This window comes from Dermacentor variabilis, chromosome 3 (assembly GCF_050947875.1).
Source record: "Dermacentor variabilis isolate Ectoservices chromosome 3, ASM5094787v1, whole genome shotgun sequence".
Taxonomy (NCBI): domain Eukaryota; kingdom Metazoa; phylum Arthropoda; class Arachnida; order Ixodida; family Ixodidae; genus Dermacentor; species Dermacentor variabilis.
Window position 1 is genome coordinate 103,686,200 of NC_134570.1, and position 14,384 is coordinate 103,700,583.

The window sequence follows — 14,384 nt, forward strand, 5'->3', positions numbered from 1 at the left end:
CTGCCTTATACAAGCCGCTGTACAGAGTTAAGCACTTTAACTTTGTAAGAGATCGAGCAACCTTTCTTTTCTCAATACACATGCCTGTCTTTGACCAGACGACTTGTGCCACTCTAGCGCCAGGCTGATGCGCCATCTTGCTTTTGAACACTGATTCTAACATGATTTCAATCTTTCAGCACCTTCTTCTTTATCTCGCGCAATAGTTATCTTATTCACGATGAAGCCTGAAACACTTCAACCTGGCGCACCCAGCTTCGTCAAAATGGCTGAGTTCAAACGAACAATCTCAGGGGCGATGAAAAGCATGCTGCAAAGCCCCGCCAATGGCTATTACAGTGCCCTTTACTTTGTTCATTCGGCAAAGTCGTTTTACACACAGCATATGATTTCCTTTTGCAGAAACCATTTGAGAAACCCTGGCCCATCACGCATTCCTGACCAAGCGTCCCGCCCCCGGTAGCGCCATTCGAAAGCAACAGCTGCATCTCCGCACGGCATTCCCACTGCACCCTTCGTCATTCGTTCGTCCAGAATTCACCCACCAACCATCATTTCTTTTATTTTTGCCGCAAAACTTCAAGGTCTAAGCAATAAAATACTACTTTGTCCGCAACAAACTACAGTCCCTTATCGCTACTCATTTTACTGTTGGGATGGAAGCTTCTTGGTATATGTATCATTTTTGGAACGAAGCTGCTTGCCTGCCATGGTGCCTCCCTCTTACATTCTACCTTTCATACGTTGAGAGTCCTGCTATCTAGCCCTATAGTGATCACTGCAGCTGCATGTACAGCCATTCATCCAGCATGGAAATGATGAGCATTAGGTGGATTAACATAAAGCTCGTGCTTTGTTGCGTTATAAACGCCACAATTTGCATGCAAAGTTCATGCACGTTAGCAGGGATTCCTTGCGCTGCTGCGTTTTGAAAACTAAGTATTCATCTTTTCTGGACACGTACCAACTAGCGCCCCAAGCGGACGCATCGCGAAGCTAGCGCATTTTCAATGGAAAGAGCGGATTTTTCAGTAATAACTAAAAGTGCATCTAAAAAGGTAGGTGAAAGACATGTTCTAGAAGGCAATCCACACCAGGCATGTCCAGTGATTATGCTGTTGAAAGTTAGAATTTTGTTTCCAGAGCGGTTAAAGATTCAGCAATAGTAGCCTATGGAAAGGACAAAAACTTGTACTCGATTTTCGAGACAAAAACGGTCGCTGTGATAAAACTGCAGCTGCCACCGTGATAGCTGCTACAGCCTATGTAGTACGGAGAATCAGCTTTCGATTGATGCCTATCTCCGCACATGGCGTAACATTGTTCCCAAAGCAATTTTTTAAACACAGTCATGCGAATTCACGTGGTAGCTTTAAAAACCCTAGCGTATCACTGCGAAAGCATTACAAGCCGTCGCCGAGTAGTTTAATCGCTCGCACCTATCGCTCCGCGTCATGCTGGCGGCGGTTCAATACCGTACGGCGTGATTTTTAACAGCGGAGCTGTATAGGGGCTTGCAATGTCCGTTGAGCGTGGTTGTTGTCAGCGCGCGTCTGTCACGCCAGGCGAAGGTTCCCCCGCTGGGCCGACAGGTGGCGTCACCGCCACAGCGAGCGTCCGCGAGAATGGAGGAAACCAGTGGCGTAGCAATAGGGGGGGCCGGGGGGCCGTGGGCCCCGGGTGCAAGGGGCCTGTGGATGGGGGGGGGGTGTCATATACGTCTGAAGACACCCCTCTTTCCGCCGGCTACACCCGGGGGGGGGGGGGGATGACAGAAGAGCTATGGGCCCCGGGTGCCAGACGACCTAGCTACGCCACTGGAGGAAACTGCCAAGAAAATTAGTCAAGCAAGTACAACGTCATTGAAACTGTACATAGACAACCAGTAGTCATCAAAAAGAAACCGAGAGAAAAGAAGACGCTTAATTGGAGGCAAAGAATAGAAAGCAAGAAGACCATGGATATTTGCAAGAATGGTAAGAAAGAAATGAGAATAGCAAATCTGTACTCGAGCACTGAGGGCAGTGCCTTGCTGTTTGAGGTTCGAGCTGCTTGCATAAGGACAAAAATATACCGGATCAAATATTTGCGATTAGATGAGGCATGCACCTGCTGCAGCGAAAATCCGGAGACCACTTGGCACATCCTAATGGAATGCGAAGGTATTCACTTAGCGAGACCCGTAGGTAAAATGCACCTTCCAGATGCGCTTGGATTTCAAGTGGAGGGAAAGATCCACCGGTCAGCAGTCGAGACTTTTAGAGCATTGGCGTATAAAAAAAAAAAGGAGAGAAGAGATTCATACGACCGGATCTGTTACGGGCTTAGGCAGCCGTACAAGGTATATAGAGAAGTCTTGAGGAAGAGAAAAAAATATTGAAGATACGAATACAAAAATGCTAGAATCAAAGGCATGTATAGGATACTCGATCAACTCAAGCAGGCTAAGTGAATATTTGCCACCGCCCCGTTTTAAAGGAGATGCCAATAAATCTTCATCATCAACGTGAATTGTGCATCCAACAGTACGAGCATCACCTGCTGAATCGGCTGAAGAAGCTTATACTTGATTATTTTGCTATATAGAGGCTTAGTGGCTGGTCTCTTTTTTTTCATAAAAGGCGTGAAGCGACCATGCTTCAGCAAGCGTCAATGAGTTCATCGTTCTATGCTTGCCATGTCCGTCGCATTCCGCTGTCCGTATACTTAATGTACAGGTGGTAGGAACCTTGTCAAGCAGTTCACCGCTTTTATTCCCGCTGCATCCGTCATTTGGACATGCTTGATGAAAAGTTAATTATTATTATTAATATTATTATTATTGAATAACCTGTTCGTGGCAGCTATGCACTTTCATTGTCGTTTGCAGCTATTATTAAGGTCACTGGTGGATTCAGCGGGAGTGGATGGGGGCAGGCCTCCCTCCCTCGGACTATGCGCTTCTGGTACTTTTGACACGTGACTTCATCCTGCTATGTACCGATGCTGCACAGAAACATTTGAGCGCTGGGATGCTTGAGTGTGAAGTAGGCAATCCCGTCCCCCACCTCTTCAGCCTGCTGTTCTACATACGTTTTGGTTAGAGCCACCCCCCCCCCCCTCTAGATACTACTCTGGATCCACCCCTGGTTACTGGTGAACGCTTCAAAAGCAGTATGTATGGAGTTGCGTAAGTTCACGTTGTGCCTAAAATGACGGCAAGAAATGCGCCTAATAAATCACGGCAGGAAACAAGAATTGCACAAACGTTCTCTTTGATCGCTACACATCCCCCGATGTACATGAATTAAAGATGCGCCAGCAGAACAGGAAGGAAATATCTCAACCTCCCCACCACCACGACTTCCTTTTTTTGTTTTTATTCGGAATTGATCAGTCGCTGTAGTGGACATCGAGTGAATTTCGAAGACAATTTGTTCTAATGGCAGCTTATTAAGAATCGAGGCATGTCAGGCGACCGCAAATTTAATCTATCAGGGTATATAGTGCTGTTACAGAATGAACTTTCTTTTTCGAAATGGCTAACGTATGACCAAGAAAATCATGGCAGATTGTTTGTTGTTCTAGCTTTCTCTTATATAGATTAAAGAAACAGGGGTCAATATATTCACTAACTAAATACTAACAGTTTACTTGCTCACAAAAGGCATTACCTTCTAAGTAAGTGAAAGTAAAGGGATAGTAATATTCACTACCTGTTGAAGCTAGTAAACATAACTAACTCAAAGACTCACATTCTTAGCAAAAAGGTCTTTGTAAGTATTAGCTGTTTGTTAGTGACGATCTGTCGCGATATTCACTACATTGGTAGTGCAGTTACTAACCCAACTGAACTATAATTACTAACCATATAGTGGGGCATATTCGATTTATAAGTGCCGCTTGCACTGTCATACGAAGTCGATGCCATTGAGAGAGGGAACGAACTTTAATGGAAAGGATGGTTCAGTGGCCTAAGAAGGCGTGAGAGTCAATTGTAGGGATCATAAACTAAGCAGAGAAATAATATATATATATATATATATATATATATATATATATATATATATATATATATATATATATATATATATATATATATATATATATATATACATATATATAAGGACTACGCAATGGGAATTTCATTAAAAACTTAAAACATAAGCACAATTTACTAGTACGCAGGTCTTATGAAGTTGCGTAGATTTAGGTCATTATACAATGATAACAATACTATGCACAGTGAACACTACATATGGGGAATCTGTATGACATATAACGCCTTCTACAGTTCATTGGTACACAGCTACGATCAGTTTGCCATAATAACAGACGTACCAAGAAAGCATTTCTTTAACATGAAGTTAACCACTGTGTTGGTTGGTGTCTATTAACAATCTTACAACGGCACAAAGGATACACTTTTTGTATGTATACGCTATGCAATGTATATTCCATCAAACATAATGATTCGAAATGTATATGTGCATTGTGTGATTGGTGGGAGGAGGGGGGTAATTTTAGGGCCGTTGTTGATAATAGGAAATGTTTGTAGCAGTTTCGCCTTCTCTATCTATGAGGGAGCGAGTATGCCACCTCTGCAAAAAACTCGCTTCTTTGGTAATATTATATTGCTCATTCGCAAACTTCCAAATCCGTAACCTCGCTTTCTTATTTTACAATCGGAAAAGTGGCTCGTACCTGTTTCTTGGACACCTCGGCGAGGCATTTTCTATTCCGTATGCACATCATAACTATATTATTTAAAAGACTGTGTGTTCTTGTTTGTGGTCGTCTTTCCTTTGGTGTCTCCGTGTATAAGGTCTTGCATGCAAGCTTTCGCTTGGCCTTTGCTGCGTGCCATTGGAACAAGAAATGATCAATTGTCCCTGTTTCTTTGCAATTGGGGCATTTCCCAGTTGGAACTACACCCCAGGCCGCCAACCTTTGGCTTCTGGATAATACAGCCTAATTTGTTTTCCACTTAAATTCCTGGGCTTCTGTTGGCATCTTTGCGTAACTTCAATGGCATTTACTTTGGGGGAGCACATGTCGTACTAGTGAGCACTTATGTATTTGCATAAATGATTAAACTTTCGGATCCGTATACCTATAACTTACGTATGAATATATGTGTGCTACACCGTAGCGCATGACTGTTAACCCAACATAATGAAGTAAACAAGACGGCATAGAAATTTTGCTTGAGACTGCCGCAATCTCGGCCTAACAGACTCCGGACAGATTAGGTAATAGAAAACTAACTTAGCAACTGTTCACTGGTTTATTTTCAAATAGGCTATAAAAAAGAACAGTCAGTTAGAGTAATTGATATACGATTGCTACCTTTTTACCTCTTTATTAAAAAAAGAAATTGGTAACGAACACCAATGGGTATTGGTATAAATGTTGGTCACGTACATCTTGTAACTATTGATAGTCAAAGTATGTTTAGCAAAGGTGTACTTCTAAAAATAAGCTAATTTAAATTTTACCGTCAAAATCTGCCTCCTATCGCTGTTAATGATCTCGTTAGCAGAATATACATCACTACTTAATAAATTATTCATCATATTTATTTCGATATGCATCATCGTGTATAACTTTGTTGTTGTTAAAACGCCACCTCTTTATCTCTATTCTGCTCGTTTACCAATTATGAACAGTTATTCCTGAAGCATCTGCAGTATAACAAATGTTTTTTTGTCGGATGCTTTAGGGCAACCAAAGCTATTATAATTATGCTCGGACGCGCTAACTTGACGTTGGACGATGCAATATTGCGTCAGTATGAATAAGCACTACATATTTAGTCCTAATAAGGGAGTAATCTGTTCAAAAACCATGAAAATGTGAGAGAGAAACTCAGGGAGTGGTCAAAGCGTCGAACGATACGGCGACACGCATTTCGCGAGATATTTAAACAAACGCATTAAATCTTGCCGATTATCTTGCGCCAAATGACCATGTCTTAATCCGTTGCTTTGACGAATTTTGGTATACTGAAGCCAACCCTTCATATAAGGTAGCTTTGTTTTTTTTTTCCTTGATTTAAAAATGCTGATGAGCCTCAGCAAGGCAGCAACTCGAAAGAATGCATTGCTGATAGGTGTTAACTGGACGCTGTCGATTTCGAGAACGCACTTCTCGAAAGCGGCGGTAGGCGCTGCACTTATATCAAAATCGAATGTTCTGTGTAACATATGACTTCAATTATGCAATAAGAACTTCCTTGTACACCTGTTAATTAAAGCTTAATTAGTAACCATTTATTCAATAAGTACGTCTCTGACTACACATTCGCAAATTCTGATACCTGCCACTGCCATGAATCTGGGGCAGCGAGCATTATCGTATTGATTCCAACCTCTTACTGTCGGTAATTAGGGACAATCGTCGCCTAATAACCTCGAAGCACAGGAGTTATAGCTTAGTAGTTACCTTGTAAAAACCACCAGGAAAACATTTCTGGCTATTAACGGCAACACTTATTTACTGACTTTACAAGCTCCTTTACAAGCAATAGAACTAGTAAGACCATAATAAAATATGCAGGAAGCTAGTTTACAAACTTTATCTTTAGTAGACGTAAGCTGAAGCCTGTTTTAACGACTTGGTGAATGATGTCCGGGTTGTTCTGGAAACAACTGAACTGTCTGAAACAATGGAGCGGTGTAACAAATGTCGCTGACACGCTCACGAACAGCGCTGCTGTCCGCGGAGTAGACCTTTCCAATGTTCTAAATGATCTTCGCTAGAGCTGAAATTCGGAGTAATTGATTATTCAAGATCGTAAAATAACAGCGCGCAAAAAACAAGGGGCGAACGTTGAAGAGACCTACACAGTGCTGTGTCTTCTACTTCTTCTACTTTTCTTCTGCGTTCGTTGTCTTTTACGAGCTATTATTTGACAGTCTAAATGATCATTTCGTAGCCGTTGGAGAACCTAGAAATTACAATCTAGGGAGGACGTCCTCGATTTAAGAAAAAGCCAGCTTTTCTTTAAGTATATCTTTTCCACACGTCAAAGGATCAAGTTAAAAACGTGGCTTACAGCAAAGAAAGAAAGAAAGAAAGAAAGAAAGAAAGGAAGGAAGAGAACAAGTCACGTGACGTATAACGCGTGCAAATCAGGCCGATTATATTTCTTGTGGACATACCTGCGTCAGTTTTAATTACATTTCATCACTTAGCTCTAGAACAGCGTTGCAGGGGGGGGGGGGGACAAAAATAATGTTAATAATTTCCGACCGATTTCAGTATCTCTGAGATTTTTTTAATTCGGAGGGCTGAGAAAAAATGATGCGCAAGTAACTGCACATAATTTTTAGACAAACACTCGCGTACGTCGACAGCACAATACGGCTTCCCGAAGGACAAACAAACCGAATTGTCCTTGTTAACGCACAGCGAATTTATAAGCGCGGCGCTTGACGTGATTTAGAAGTATATATCGATATCTCACAAAACCATTCGGCGGTGTTCACCATGTTACGCTTTTATCTAAGTTTGAGCAACATAGAATGCGTGATCATATGCATACAATTTTTTGTCCTATCTCCAGCATCGCGGTCTCAGTACGTTAGCCAAACAGTTAAAACTCAAAAATTAAGTTTACCCAATATGAAGTGTCCCAAGGGATCATTCTTGAGCCCCTGCTCTTTATTGTTTATGTGAACGATATTTATTCTACCTCTGAAAATGTCAAGTGAATTATACACGCCATATATAACGCGATATTATTATTTTTTTCAGGGGCATGCCCAAATCAGGACACTCTCGTTAATGACGTAAATATAGTGCACCAGAACTGTATTTCGAAGTGATGTGTAAGAATAATGCCAAGAGAACGCAAACCATCATCTGTCATGCTACGCCTATGACCCTAAATCCTTATTTAAAACATGCATGTTGTATCTAAATAACAAAAGAACGAGCAAATTATATACTTTAAAGTAGGGTCAAAACACTAGTAGCGATATTTTCAGAAAATTTAGTTCGGCATGAATGTATCGAGCTCCTGCAGTACGTTAAACAAAATGACGGGCCTATTACGCAGACATGGTTTTCGTCGCTTAGTCTTGTCGTTCACGTCACTAAAGGGAAATATATGCGCTACAATGAGCTCGTTTAACCTGAACCGTCGCGCACCCAGGTATAGTACGAGAAATCGGTGATTATACAAGGTTCGGTATCATGCCGCATTGCTGCTCTGTAAACACCTTTGTTTTTATCGGACTGAACGCTGAAACTACATCTGCAAGTTCCTTTTTTATTAATTTTCTTATCACAAAAAAAGCCCTGGATGATTCCTCTTGCTCCTTTATTTTCAAATTGGCTAATCATGATATGCCTATTCTTTCTCAGTTTGCAAGTTCTGCTAGAAGCTTTTTTAAAATTCTTTTGTTATTGGTCAACACCTTGGTTTGTTGTCGCCGTATCCTTTCGTAATTAGTTGATGGTCTGCATTTTTTAGCGATACCTTTTTCACACGTATATGTTTTGTTGCTGAATTTAAAACGTGACCGTCTTTCTTCTACCATTTTGTTTTCTTTGTGTATCTACACACTTATGCCAAGCGACCTTGTACGTGTGCTAGTGCTGCTCATTGCCGAATTCTACTTTAGGACCCTGGCTTATGGGGAAGCTGAAGTTTATGCCATTTTCTCCCTTATCCCCTTTCGCTCCTTGAGAATAAAATTCGATTTATTTATTTATTTATTTATTTATTTATTTATTTATTTCGGGGCATGGCACTGGGCGAAGGAATGCATAGGCTCCACCTCGAACTTTCCGGCCTTCAGTATGTGATACGTAACCATGGTCCGCAGAATGGCCGAATAATGAACTGGGAATGGAATTACCTATTAGTCACCATAGACAACGCGAGGAATATATTTTTATCGCAGGTGACCTCAATATTGATACCTCTGACAAAAACAGCACAATTTGCGAGTAGACTGATCTTTTGGCCTATTATGGTTTAACCCGACTAATAAATGTGCCGACTCGATACAATAGTAGCAAACGCACAATAATAGGTCACGCAATAACTAATTATTCATGTACTGCCTTTACGAGTGGTACAATATCTGCTGATATAACAGATCATATGCACATGTTTATTATGCCTGCTTCGTCATTCCACGCTAAGAATGAAAAATATATCCGTAAGTGTATGACTACATCGAAATTAGGGTTACACACATGGGACAGTAATTGTAACGTCCCTACCGCTGATGAAAAGCTTGAAGCCTTTCTTAATATAGGTCACGGTCACATAAGTAGTTCTTATTGTGCGATACCCGACAGTACACAGGGTTTGTAGAAAAAGCCGTGGATTGGACAAGGCCTTCGAAAATTGATAAATCACAAGAACAACCTACATAAGACAATTAAGCTATGTCCTTATAGGATAGATTTCAAAACGAGATACAAGACGTATAAGAAACGTGTTGAAAAGCTATTGCATATTTCGAAGGCTCATTATTATCATTCACAAATAACGCGTGCCACTAATAATGCTGCTAAAACATGGAAAGTTCTGAACTCTGCAATGAATAACGTAACGCACCAAACTAAATCGATGGCTGTCACTGATGGAAACACTGTCAGTACTCAATCATATGCACTGGCACAGAAATTTAAGTCACTTTGCCGAGGTTACTGCAGATCTTACCTCAAAACAACTACCCGCGAACTTTCAGCAACCTCGTGATTGGCCTATAATAAACCCTCACTGCACTTCCTTTTATCTGGCTCCTAGTGATCCTGCTGAGGTTCGAAGTGCTGTGCTTTCGTTAAACAACAAAAAATTCTGCAGGACATGATGACTTACCTGCAGCCCTGTTGAAACAGTCTTTGCGACAGCTTCGAAACTTGGCAAAATACTACCGATATTTAACAAGAACAAACTACTACTCTAAAATGGCCGACCCATCACATTGCTTTCGCCTCTATCCAAGATAATCTAGAAACTACTTCTTAAACGAGTTAGAGTTTATTTCCAGAAAGAACCAAATTTTATCTAGTGCACATATGCCTACAATGAAAGCGATAAGTACAGAACTAGCCTTGCTGACCTTGACTGAAAAAATTAGGCAGAATATTGAAAATAGGCTCCTCACAACTGGGATATTTATTGACCTGACTGAAGCATCTGACGTTATCAATCACAAGAAACTGTTGTCTAAATTAGAGGACTACGGTATTCGTGGCCCTCCCAACAAGTTAATAGAAATCTATCTAACGAACAGGCAACAGTACGTCTGCATCAATGAACGAAGTTCTGAAAAAAAAAAACAATTACACAGGTGTTCCCCTGACGTCACTGTTATGGGACGTTAGGTGTTCGTGTCGGTTGTGCCCTATTTCCCTTGTACAGATTGTCCCACATAACTTGAGCCAAAGTTCTAAAAATGAAAGGCACTCCGGACACGAGTTGAACCGAATGCATAATGTTGGCACTGGCCTAGAGTTACTCAGGCTATCTTTTATTTTCCCCTTAACTAACGGATTAGTTATGTTTAATTAATCAACAATTCAAGTATTGGCTCCAAACCCCAAGTGTGATACGCAAAGCTGTAGAGCACCTTGAGAAACCTCTCAATAAATTGTTTGCAACATGATATATCTCACGTGGTCCTTTTTTTCGTGTTCCGAAGAAAGCCCGCGAAATATGAAAAAATACCACCGTGGCGGGGCGCTAGCCCACTGTTATTGTGGTGCTCTCAAGCGTGCGATGGATGAACAAAGTCGGCTGCAGCGAAACTGGCCCGCGACAGGGCGGTATGTCTGGTGTAGGTATCTGGCCATGCGTCTCTTATCGCATGACGGTGCAAATGCCCTGAGAGTCTGAACCAAGTTATAAATACAAATGTATAATGTTTGATAAAAAATAATCCTTAATTTGTCAGACTAAATAGAGTTGGCACTAGTGCCCTTTGAAAATATAAACAATATGTGTCACAAAATGGCACTTGCAGCAGAATTAAACAAGATACATGGGCACTAGTGAATCCCCGTAGAATATAGTTAAATAAGAAATAAGAAAAATTGCAAGAGTAAAACGTGAAATTCAACTAAAGTATGCAAGAAATTGCAATATACATAGAGGAAAAGCAAATTTCTGGTTTAGAATAGTAAGCCACATGCTCTTTTCCACATAGCGAAGGAATTTCGATTGGCTGGGTTTGGGTGAAACCGACACCTTGGGCCCTATAACGTTAAACTATTCCAATATGTTTTTATTCCAATCTCCTGACGTCAAATTTGCGTAACCGTCGACGTAAGCATTTGGCGGTGACCCGCAAGGTTGCTGAACAGACCAATCAAACGCTCTCCTCGTTCATAGGTCGTCAGTGCTGTTTGCTTGACAAATGAATAACAATTGCTACACTGTGCGGCACATCTTATCTCATTGGCTGGCAATAGGCGAGGAGCACGCTCAAGTGGAGAGGGATTCGATGGGGCCGAGCCAGTGCACTGAAAATTGATAACCGAATGAAGAACGTGGTGCCGGCCTCTATGATTGGTCCACTTTTCCTGACTTAATTTACGGTGGCTCGTCGACAATCACGGCGGCATGCATTGGAAGCTTACGAATGACGGTAAAGCGGATCCTCAGCAAAGAAGAGCTGGAAGAACGAGGTCGTAAACGTGCCCAAAGTGCTCGAAAACGTTACGCGGCCACGCGAAAAGTTTCATAATATGCAAATAAGCCCATGCTTTCCGGCTCGTACCAGCAGCCAGTGCCTGAGGGATCGGCAGCAGCCATCTTTTATTCCTTTCGGAACGGGGAAGCCTGCGGCTATTCAGAAGAAAATTCAGTTTTGTTCGGCATATTAATGCATCTTTAACGCGTACACGTCACTTTGACGCGGGGAGTATTCGCGGTTTTGTGACGTAGCGTGAAAGGCATGCGAAGTGGGTGCAGCCCAAAAACTTTTGACCAATAGCCGAGGGCTAAACGCGAATAGGCGTCGAATCGGAAATAACTATTTTTCTTTTGTTCGGTCAAATCATGCATAATCAGTGTGTACACGTCATATCAGATGCGGAGCTATCGTGGTTTCGTGACGTTGCGTGACAGACAGGTGGAGTGGGGGTGGCCCAAAAAAGTTTTTTACCAATCGCGGAGGGCTGATTGCAGAATTGGAATAGAAAAGTTTGGAATAGTTTTACGTTATAGGGTCCATTCTTTCTTTGGCCACACAACCAGCATGCGAGAATAGACCCTCGAAAGCTACAGATTTGCTGCGATCGACATGAGCTCCATCGCTATGTTAAATAGACGCTCCAAACCGACGCGAATGCTGGGACACGACGATCAACCACTGGGTTGCTATAGTATGCGTTGAATCCGACTTTTTTTTTTTATGGCGCGACGGCGCATGCGCTCTGCCCTAGCGGATTAGTCACGAGATGTTTTGAAAGGGTCGCGCCCATCGCCGCGCGCCGGAAAGTCCCCCGGAAAAAAAAAATAATAACGCTCGGACGTGCGCCGCTGGAAACACTTGTGCCATGTACCGCTTTAAAACTCCACTGGCAGCTCGACGTCGTTGCGGTGCCGCAAACGTGCGTAGCGTAAGACTGCAACTCCACTTTAAAACAGAAAGTGGTCAGGGCTTCATTCGAGTGATTCGGACTGCACCGTGAGCCAGGTAGTTGCCGCCTTTCATTGATGGCTAGCAAATTTACCGAAAAACATCTGCGTTACACTTGGACGATACTTAAAAACATCACGTTGCTGATGAAGTCTTTTTGCAGCGTCAGTCCTCACTTGCTGGTGGTGGCAGCCCTTGCCTGACTTCACCTATTAAGGTGCAGTAACACTGGGTCGATACAAGACCGACAAGACGCTCACATCAACGATTGACCGACTATTCAGTACAGTGCATCACTGAAAGAATTTTATCATACGAGGCCGACAACGATGCAACCGACGAGCGCGAGTTGTCGCACTGCGACGGGCTTTCTTGTCGACAGCACCGAGAAAATCAGTGTGCCGACCATCGTTCGACCATCGAAAGGACAACGCTAAAGGCCGATCCACACGACGGACCAAATTCCTCTTTTGGACCGCGGTCTGCGCATCACGTGATAGGACGTAAACTGGAAACAAAGAGACGGTACATTCGGTATGAAGCAGCATAAACAACCGTCTCGCTCAGTTATAACAACGGTATCAGTGATGGTACCCGCGTTTTCGCGAAAGAACAACAGAGCACTTAATTTATGCGAGCGCTGTTTTCTGTAATCATGTTTTATGGCGCTTGTAAACTGTAAGAATAATGGCGTTAAAGAAAAGCGAAAATCAGAAATAAATTAACAGCCCGTAATTGTTATTTGCATCACATTTGCCGTTGTTTAAGTGGTTCGGCCGCTCATGTTGCCTCGTCTCAGGGTGGAACAACACGGCGCATATGCGCAGATGCGTATGTTTTGCTACGTTTTGAGATTATTTCATATAAGTGATGCACCTTTTACACAATATCTGACGCTAACAACAATCTGTGTCTGTAGATGGCGATGTAAACAAAGGCACCGCTTTGATAAATCCGGGCGGAAGGCTGCCCTCGAAGACTTCTTGGATATTCGAAGTGTCTAAATAATGTTTAACAAGAATACAAAAAGCGAACTCCCAGGTGCAGAAATCAGTGACAACAAACTCCAAGGCAGCCACGTCCGCCATGGGAACTCAGCCTGCCTCTATCGACCGCACTGTCTGCACAACAGCGTACTCAGGCCTGCTCACCCAATAGTCATTGAGTGTTCCATGGCTTCCAGGAACGAAATTTCGTGCCGGCGAAGCTATTAATAATGATTCGCGATCCACGAAATGCACAACTGATGTGCAACCAACGTGGGCGCGGGAACACAAATCAATCGGCGAAAGCACCGGCACTCTTCCAAAAAGCTTCTAGCAGCGTGCGGCAGAGGGCAGCACAAGAAAATTAAAAAAGGCCAAGGCGGATTGCGAGGACATTTCAAGCCTCCGGCTTCGGGCAACATGTGTTGTGTGGGGGAAGAGAGGGGACGCGTTCGGCTCCGCATCACTTGGGACTCGCAAAAACAGTCGACAGTAGCTCCACCACAGCCGCACAGTCACTGCTCACACTCTGCCATTCTAGCACGATTTCAAAATTTTCGCGCCACCCTTGTGAAACTCTAGAAAACGATTAATCGAACATGTCTACTCGATTAGGCCAAATAAATGAAAAGCGGACATCCATGAAGATTAATTGTTTTGCCGGATACCTTTCATCGATTAATCGTTCGTCGATATTAGCAAGCCTACACGCGACCGCCTAGCAAAAAAGCTCGCCAAAATACCCAAAACCCCCACGGCACCCGACGGCGATCTCGCTATCCGGCTAGCGACATCCGCAAGCCTCCCTACA